At 46.0% G+C, this 9,345-nt stretch overlaps 1 long non-coding RNA gene across 1 annotated transcript; it reads left to right on the top strand.

The window, feature by feature from the left end:
• The first annotated feature begins 7,326 nt into the window (after positions 1-7,326).
• Positions 7,327-9,012, top strand: LOC124683401. Its single transcript, XR_006996680.1, has 2 exons — positions 7,327-7,446; positions 8,759-9,012. It is a non-coding gene; the product is annotated as an uncharacterized LOC124683401 (long non-coding RNA).
• Positions 9,013-9,345: the final 333 nt, after the last annotated feature.

The following is a 9,345-nucleotide window of genomic DNA, read 5'->3' on the forward strand; positions in this document are numbered from 1 at the left end:
CTTTCTCTAGCACTACAACAAAAACATGCAGTAGAGACATTTTTATAAGGGCAATCTCTACTATGTCTCTTAAAACCTAACCCAATTTGTTGTAGAGGCATTAAGCGAGACACTTTAGACAATGCCTTAGCCATAGAGACATATACATAGAGACATTCTCCAACATGTCTCTTAGTCCGAATGTAAAGGCATTATAGGTGACATTCTTGAGAATGCCTTAACAATAGAGACATCTCCTTGATGACATTCCTCGTAATGTCTCTAATCAGTTCCGTAAAAGCATTAAATGTGACAACTTTGTGAGTGCCTCAACAGTAGAGTCATTTTCTACACACACTATGTGTATCTCTTACTAAGAGAGACATATTGATAATGTCTCAAAACTCAGATGGATACTGCCTCCACTGTATGTATAGCACGATCATGAAGAAATTTTTTGGATGCTTCAAAATATATCATGGTGCATGTTTGGTGGGTCAGTACTATTATATGAATTAGAAAATAGAAACTTAATGATATATAATCAACATAATGTTGGAACATTGGTGAACAAGTAAAATGTTGAACATCTAACACACTCTTGCATATATATGCCAAAACTATGTCTAGCACTACAAGAGAACTGACATACCGTAACAAAATCTCTCGTGAAAGTGGTTGAAAGTATCACGAAAGTTTTTAATATGTGACATTTTGTATCTAACAACACAAACTCACGTCACCAAAATGGGCACCTCTAAAATGTGAGACGAATTAAGAGAACTATGACTACATAATTTTTGTAAGTATTGTATTTGTCGAGGCGAGACATTATATTTGTAAGCAAAATATGGAGTAAGTACAATAAAATTCATACAACAGCTATGTTGCAAATATAATTTTATGTATTCCTATGAAACTATCTAAAGCAACCTGTGAAGTAGTTACCATGAATATTGACATTGATTCAAAGCATATATTCCCTGCGATCCATAATAATTGTTAGGGAGTATCATGGCTTTAGTTCATTTAGTCTACATTTAGACTGATTTGAACTGAAGTCCCGACGCTTGTTATGGATCGGAGTGAGTAATTTTATTTTTTGAGCAGAGAATCCAGATAATGTTTATCGGGATTGGAAGCGTGTTTTATAGCTTTTTCCAGAAATTTTTAATTTTCATTTTTTCTATAAATAAACTTTCTGTACTAATTGGAGGTAACTTTTAGTACGTGCAGCGAAAATTATTTTCACTTCCCGCTGATCTTTCCCTCCTAAATTTTATCCATTTTATTCCTAACGATCTTTACTTAACCCACGATCCTACTCCCTTCGTTCCTTTCTGTAATGCCTATTGTTTTTTCGCAATTGTTTCAGAATATAAGAGAAAAGCTGTGTTTTTTTGCAAATAACCCCTTCCACCGATTTGTTTCCGTCCAGAAAATCTGGAAAGAATCTGTTCACGTTGACAAAATCTGGTATGCAATCACGTAGAGAAAATCTGGACGTGAGATTAGGAAGGAGTAGATCACGCACGCGTCGTTAAGGAAATAGCAAATACAGATCACGTGAGATTAGGAAGGAGTAGGCCGCGCGTAGGGAGCAGATCACGTCTCCGATCTGTTTCCAGTTTCCTTTTTTTTTCTCTCAAATAGCGTTGGGGGTTTTGTGTCAATAAATTTGCTTGCGCTAATTTCCGTGCCAAAAAACAATAGACACTATAGAAAGGAACAGAGGGAGTAGTATATTGGAAAAAAAAATTCACATCGTGCGTGCCCCTTCCTGAAACTACCCCGCGGCCGCATCCTCTCCTACCTCCTCTGTCAAGCTCCTCGTTCTGCGCCGACCAAGGCACAACTTCTGCAGCCGGAGAGGCGGAGACCACCACCCCTTTCCAATGGCCCTCGGCTTCGACTCCACCGCCGAGGCCTCCGGCGGCGCCCAACTCCTTCACGAGACGACGACTGCTCCCGATGGTGCTGTTAGATGTATATATATTTGTATTTTGTAGTTTCCCCATATGTTAGGTGGCTTTCTGCATATGTGCACCTGTACATGTACTATATATTGTGGCCTTTGTCCCCCTGGTGATACATCAAGCATATTATCTAACATGGTATCAGAGTAAAACTTGGTCCTAGTCTGTACGTTGTCTCGGTCGTACTTGCCGCTCTTCGTCCGCCGCCGCCGGCTGTCGTTCTCCGTCCGGCCATCTCCGTTCCGGTCTTCTTCCCGGCCGTGTCCGCTCCGCTGCTTCCGCCCGGCCGGCCGATTGCCCCAATCTCCCGATCGGCCCGCGCTGTGAGATTTCCGCGTGGCCTCCCTGGCTGGATTCGATCTCCTAGCTGGATTCGATCTCCTGCTTCTGGTGCATACTTCCTGGCCGCGTTAGTTAAAAGTTAATCGGCAGTCAATCTCATCTCCTGCTTCTGGTGTAAACGAGGTGCATTAGTTAATCGGCAGTCAATCTCATCTCCCTGCTGCAATCTCCCTGGCCGCGTGTGGCCCTCCTTCTAGCGCCTCCTGAGATCGATCTGACTTCCGTCTGAAGCAAAAACAAAAGCAAAAAAAAAAAAAAAAAAAAAGAGGCAAAAAAAAAGAGAAAAAAAAACTATGTCTTCCGCCCCTTCTTTGGGCCCACCTTCGATACTTGGTATTTGTCCGCTGCCTCCGTGCATGACTGCTAGCTATTCTTCGTCGCTGTTTGCGGCATCTTCACGCGGCTCTGCCCGCGCTTCACCGACTCCGTCTACGTCGGCTCGCCGCTCTTCACCGACTTTCGCAGCCTCTTCCCGCGGCTCTGGCCGTGCTTCGCCGATTTTGTCTCCCTCGGCCTGCCGCTCTACATTGACTTTTACGGCCTCTTCACGCGGCTCTGCCCGCTCTTCGCCGACTTCGTCTATGTCGGCCCGCCGCTCTACATCGACTTTTGCGGCCTCTTCACGCGGCTCTGCCCGCGCTTCGCCGACTTCCTCTATATCGGCCTACCGCTCTACATCGACTTTCGCGGCCTCTTCACGTGGTTATGACCGCGCTTTGCCGACTCTGTCTTCATCGGCGTGTTGCTCTCCGTCGCCCCCTTTGGTGGCCTCTGTGCGTGTGGATGATAGCTCCTCGTCGGCACCTGATTGTACGTCGACCTCTCCGGTCGCGCCCTCTCTGCGCATGAGATAGCGCAGCTTCACCGCTCTGCTGGATGCTTGGGATTCCGGTTTACGTCGGCAGCCTCGCGGTTCGAGTCTCCGCCCTCGTCCTCATTGCACCTACTCGTGGCAAGGTTGGCCACACTTCCTCCACCTCGCCGGACGCGGGATCCCGGCTTACGTCGGCAGTTCCGGGATCGTCGGCAGGCGGCTCTTCGGGATCTTCTGCGGTTGCACTCTCTGATCAGGATATTCTCAGGGGTCTTCGTGGTCTGCTCGCTACTCCAGACTCTTCCTCGCCGGACGCTGTTGGTTCTGTGACTGGCTCTTCTGGCACTGCGCGACCACCACTTTCTACACAGTCAGGTACGTCCCCGTGGTATCTGGATTCTGGAGCTTCCTTTCATATGACCTCTGAGTCTTCTATCCTGTCTGCTCTTCGGTCTCTTATTTCTCATGTCCGTGTTGTCACGGCTGATGGTACCTCTATTCCCGTTTCTAGTACAGGCACCCTTTCTACTTCCTCTTTCTCTGTTCCTGATGTTTCTCATGTTCCTCGCCTTCAGATGAACCTTTTCTCTGCTAGCCAGCTCACCGATTCTGGTTGTCGCGTCATTCTTGACGCCGAGTCTTGTGCGGTTCGGGATCGTCGCACACGAGCCCCGGTTGGAGCTGGCCCTCGTAGCCGTCAGTCTCCGGGGCTTTGGGAGTTAGACTGGCTTCGTGTTCCTTCCGCTGCCACTTCATCTGCCTGTTCTCCTCCGGTTGTTGCCTCTGTCACCAGCTCTTTTCAGCAGTGCCATCATCGTCTTGGTCACCTTTGTGACTCTCGCCTGTCGTCTTTGGTTCATCGTGGCCTTCTGGGGTCTGTCTCTGGAGATGGCTCGTTACACTATCAGGGTTGTAGGTTAGGCAAACAGATTCAGCTTCCCTATCCTACTAGTGTGTCTGTCTCTCAGCGACCGTTCGATTTAGTCCATTCAGATGTTTGGGGTCCGGCTCCCTTCGCTTCGAAAGGGGGCCATCGATACTATATCTTATTCATTGATGATTTTTCACGGTACACACTGGGTGTTTTTCATGCACTCTCGCAGTGAGGTGCTCTCTATTTATCGGCGTTTTGCGGCCATGGTCCGCACTCGGTATTCCTCACCCATTCGCGTGTTCCGTGCTGATTCTCGCTGGTGAGTATATCTCTCAGCACCTTCGTGGTGTCCTTGCTGAGGAGGGCACCCTCGCTCAGTTTTCTTGTCCCGGCGCGCATGCTCAAAATGGCGTCGCCGAGCGTAAGCATCGTCATCTTCTTGAGACCACCCGTGCTATGATGATTGCCTCTTCTCTTCCGCCATATTTACGGGCTGAGGCTGTCGCTACGTCGGCCCACCTCATTAACATTCAGCCTTCCGCTGCTCTACAGGGTGGCATTCCTCTCGAGCGTCTCTCTGGTGTTTCTCCAGACTACTCGACTCCCCGTTCATTTGGTTGCGTCTGCTATGTCCTTCTGCCTCCTCGCGAGCGCACCAAACTGACCGCTCAGTCTGTTAAGTGTGTTTTTCTTGGATACAGTGATGAGCATAAGGGCTATCGCTGTTTGGACCCCGTTGGTCGTCGGATGCGCATCTCTCGTGATGTCACGTTTGATGAGACGCGTCCCTTCTATCCCCGTCCCACCTCGGGTACTTACCCGGTGGATGATATCTCTTTTCTTCTTTTTCCGGATGCACCCCCTGCTATCCCGTCTCCTCCCCCTCCTAGTCCTGATGCGCCCTCTTCGGTGCCATCCTCTCCTCCGTCTAGTCCACCTAGTACTCCTCGTTCTCCGGCTTCGGATCCTTCTGATGTTGTCCCTTCTTCCGCTTCTGCTGATGAGTTGTCCTCTGCTGATGACCTTCCCCCTTCACGGCCTGTCCGTCAGCGTCGTGCTCCAGCTCGTTACTCTCCTAGTCAGTATGGTCTCTCTGTCGTTTCTGAGCCGACTTCTTATCGGGATGCCGAGCGTCATCCTGAATGGCAGCTTGCCATGGCTGAGGAGATCGCTGCGCTTGAGCGCACTGGCACTTGGGATCTTGTTTTTCCACCTTCTGGTGTTCTTCCTATCACGTGTAAGTGGGTCTATAAAATTAAGACTCGCTCTGATGGATCTCTTGAGCGCTATAAAGCGCGTCTTGTGGCTCGTGGCTTTCAGCAGGAGCACGGCCGTGACTATGATGAGACTTTTGCCCCTGTGGCTCACATGACTACTGTGCGTACCCTTCTTGCTGTTGCTTCTGTTCGTCGCTGGTCTGTCTCCCGGCTTGATGTTCGAATGCTTTTCTTAATGGCGAGTTGAGTGAGGAGGTTTACATGCAGCCTCCTCCTCGGGTATTCTGTTCCCGATGGGATGGTTTGTCGTCTTCGACGTTCTCTCTATGGTCTCAAACAGGCCCCTCGTGCCTGGTTTGAGCGCTTCGCCTCTGTGGTGACTGCTGCTGGTTTCTCTCCTAGTCTTCATGATCCAGCACTTTTCGTTCACACTTCTCCTCGTGGACGTACTCTTCTTCTCTTTGTTGATGATATGATCATTACTGGTGATGATCCTGAGTATATTTCCTTCGTCAAGGCTCGTCTTCGTGATCAGTTTCTCATGACTGATCTTGGTCCTCTTCGCTATTTTCTTGGCATTGAGGTTTCCTCCACTTCTGATGGCTTTTCTATCTCTCAGGAAAAGTACATTCGGGATCTTCTTGCTCGTGCTGCTCTTGGGGATGAGCGCACGGTCGATACTCCTATGGAGCTTAATGTTAAGCTTCGTCCTACCGATGGTGATCCTCTTCCCGATCCCACCCGTTATCGCCATCTTGTTGGGAGTCTTGTTTATCTTGCTCGTCACTCGTCCCGATATTTCTTATCCTCGTTCATATTCGAGCCGGTTTGTCTCATCTCCTACCACTGTTCACTATAGTCATCTCCTCCGTGTTCTTCGTTATCTTCGTGGCACGATCACTCGTCGCCTTTTCTTTCCCCGTTCCAGCCTCTCTCCAGCTCCGAGTGCTATTCGGATGCTACGTGGGCGAGTGATCCTACGGATCGTCGTTCGCTTTCCGCTTACTCGTGTGTTTCTTGGTGGTTCGCTTGTTGCTTGGAAGACGAAGAAACAGGTCGCAGTTTTCCGTTCGAGTGTTGAGGCTGAGTTGCGGGCTATGGCTTTGTTGATTGCTGAGGTGACTTGGTTACGGTGGTTGCTTGCAGATTTTGGGGTCTCTGTTACGACACCCACTCCACTTTTATCTGACAGTACAGGTGCTATCAGTATTGCACGTGATCCGGTCAAGCATGAGTTGACCAAGCATATCGGTGTTGATGCTTTTTACACACGTGCACAGGTACAAGATGGTGTTGTTGCGGTTCATTATGTGCCTTCAGATTTGCAATTGGCGGATTTCTTTACGAAGGCACAGACTCGAGCGCAGCATGATTTCTTACTCTCCAAACTCAGTGTTGTGGATCCACCATGAGTTTGAGGGGGGGTGTTAGATGTATATATCTGTATTTTGTAGTTTCCCCATATGTTAGGGGGCTTTCTGCATATGTGCACATGTACATGTACTATATATTGTGGCCTTTATCCCCCTGGTAATACATCAAGCATATTATCTAACAGGTGCTACACCCGGCCGCCGTGGCAGCGGGTAGATTGAAGCCCCGGTCTCTCTCTACACCTACGGTACACCACATAAATGCCGCCTCCATCCCATTCTCGTGTCCACTGGTCGCACACAGAGGTAGCTAGCGGTGGCTTCCAGATCCTAGCTACATGCCCCTCCCCCAAGGCCGGTTGTTCCCTCCGTGCGGGCTCTGCCGACGCCCGCGCCCATTGGCCAGGGCGAGCGTCGACCACGGGAACGCGCGAGCTCTACAACTATCTCCGTCTGCTGGCCGCACAGAGACATAGCGAGATCGTTGGGGACCAATGTCTGCGTTTTGTTTAGTTCTGTACTGTTTGGGTGATTGATGTGGTGTCTATCTGGTTAAACGTCTTCAGAATCAATGTATGCAAGTGAGTATTGCTTTTGGTAGATTACCACAGGATGATTGTATTACATCATGCAGTATTTTTAACCTTGTGGTTTTTTCCTTAGAAGACTATCTTAACCTTGCTAATCTTTGCCAAAACATTCATTACTGTCTTATCATCTTTTTTTCAAATTTATCTTTTTGTTGTTTTAAAGTGCTTTCCAGGAAAGAATTGTCCAAAGTCGCGAGGCTGGGTTTAGAGTCAGAAACTGAACCTGGAGGAACAACGGTTCTAAATGGTGCGTGAGGAAGAGGAGGCTAGAAAAGATGAAGGTGAGTGTACTTTTGGACTAATTTTACTACTGTGCTTGTTCTACTTTATTTGCACAGTACGTAGTACTAGACTTTCATTTGTCTTTTGTAACTTGGGAACTGGAAATTAACAATTTAGTTATGTCAGGCTAAGTCTACAACATAGCATCCTCCCCGTCAAAACATTGAGATTATCTGTCAGAGTTGATCTATTTCCTGAATTCGATCCTGTTTGCGAGACTGTATTTGCCACTGTAAATTTGTCAGTTGTTTTATTAAGCATGGAAAGGGCCGCTCCAATTAACTACCAACGTAGCTGCCTCCTGTCCTCAACCTTGTCTTCAGTTTCAGCGCTGTTCAACCCAGTCACTGGGAATAGAAAATTCACCTTACTAAATGATGTTAATCTATGCATAAAAAATTGTATTGTTCTGTTTGTGCGGTCTAAGTAAAAATAAAGTTTTTGTTAATGACCAAATTAGATGCTTGATGTGGGAATTTTGGTTATGCGGTTAATGGAATTTTTTGACAATTTGTATCAGAAGATCATTTAGCACCCTACAACAATTGGGAAGTTAACTAGCATATTACTTGTCATGTCAAATTTGTGAAAGTAATTTGGATCGGAGGGTGTACATGATTTTACTTCTGTGCTGGCACTTGATTAAGGAGAAAAACGGTGACATTGAACAGGGAAATCACGTAATGTTTCTTTAACGGTGATTTTTATCAAATATTCACTAATTTTATATCCCTGTTGTTCCTACATATTATATATGGTGTTCACTCAAAGAACGAGGGAGCATAATTAAGCTGATCTGAACACAACTAGCCAAGCCGTTAGTGATATAAATACTAGATTAGGTGTTCATAATGACACTAGCTTTGTTTATCTTTTGGTGTGTCCATTGGGCAATATCTTTTAAATGCAATTGTACAATGTCTAGCATTGAGTCCGTCATCAATTTAGCATGCACGTAGTCAAAGAAATCAGGGTACCTTCACCTGTTTACCATATGAACACTAGTATTTTTGTTCGTATTATTCTTGTAACTCTCATGTATTCACTAGAATGCTATATTAAATGCACATCTCAAAGCATAATCGTGGGGTCTTGATACAGAACCATTGTGCAACAAATCCGTGTCGCAAAGCACATCTCTTTTTTTACCAGGATAAGATAGACTGCTCAATCTTCATCAATTTGAGCCATCATTATTATATGATTGGCTGCATTATATTTTCATGCTTTGTACAGTAGATAACTGAACAAAAATATTAGTAGTTTTTATTGACTGCTTCTTTGACTTCTGAGGGCACACTCTTCTTTCAGTTAGAAGAAATACAAGGAAGCAACAGCTCACTGAAGTAGACCCGAGGAAGCTACTTCAGGATAAAAAGGTGCAAGAGTGAAGACGCAGACATGGTGCAAGGGTCCAGTTGTTTGTTTTTCCTTTCATGGACAAACTTTGGTGTCGTGGTCTGTATTTGAAAGTTTAATATTCATATTTCTTCTAACAATTATTGAACTCTCGACATATCTGTATTGACCTTTTTATGAATGAGTATTCAGCCATCTTTTGTTCATGTGCCATACATATATTTGGTATGTGCATTATGCTTTTCTTCAATTTTGACACTGTATTTTTTTTAAAGAAAAAAACATACTTTAGTGGTAACGTATATTGGAGTCTATCTTTGAAGGACATAAGAGAATCCTTCTATGACATTGCTCTTCAGACATGCCAACATGCCTCTGAAGAGAATATATATGTCCCAAGATAAGACTGAAATGCCATAACAAGTACCTCCAATGGTAAAAAAAAAGAGTGTTTCTACGTAGTGCCTCTATTTTTCTAAGACCGAATTAAATGCCTCACTAAGGTGTGTCTACAATTTAGGAGATAATAAATTGCTGCA

This window comes from Lolium rigidum, chromosome 1 (assembly GCF_022539505.1).
Source record: "Lolium rigidum isolate FL_2022 chromosome 1, APGP_CSIRO_Lrig_0.1, whole genome shotgun sequence".
Lineage (NCBI taxonomy): Eukaryota > Viridiplantae > Streptophyta > Magnoliopsida > Poales > Poaceae > Lolium > Lolium rigidum.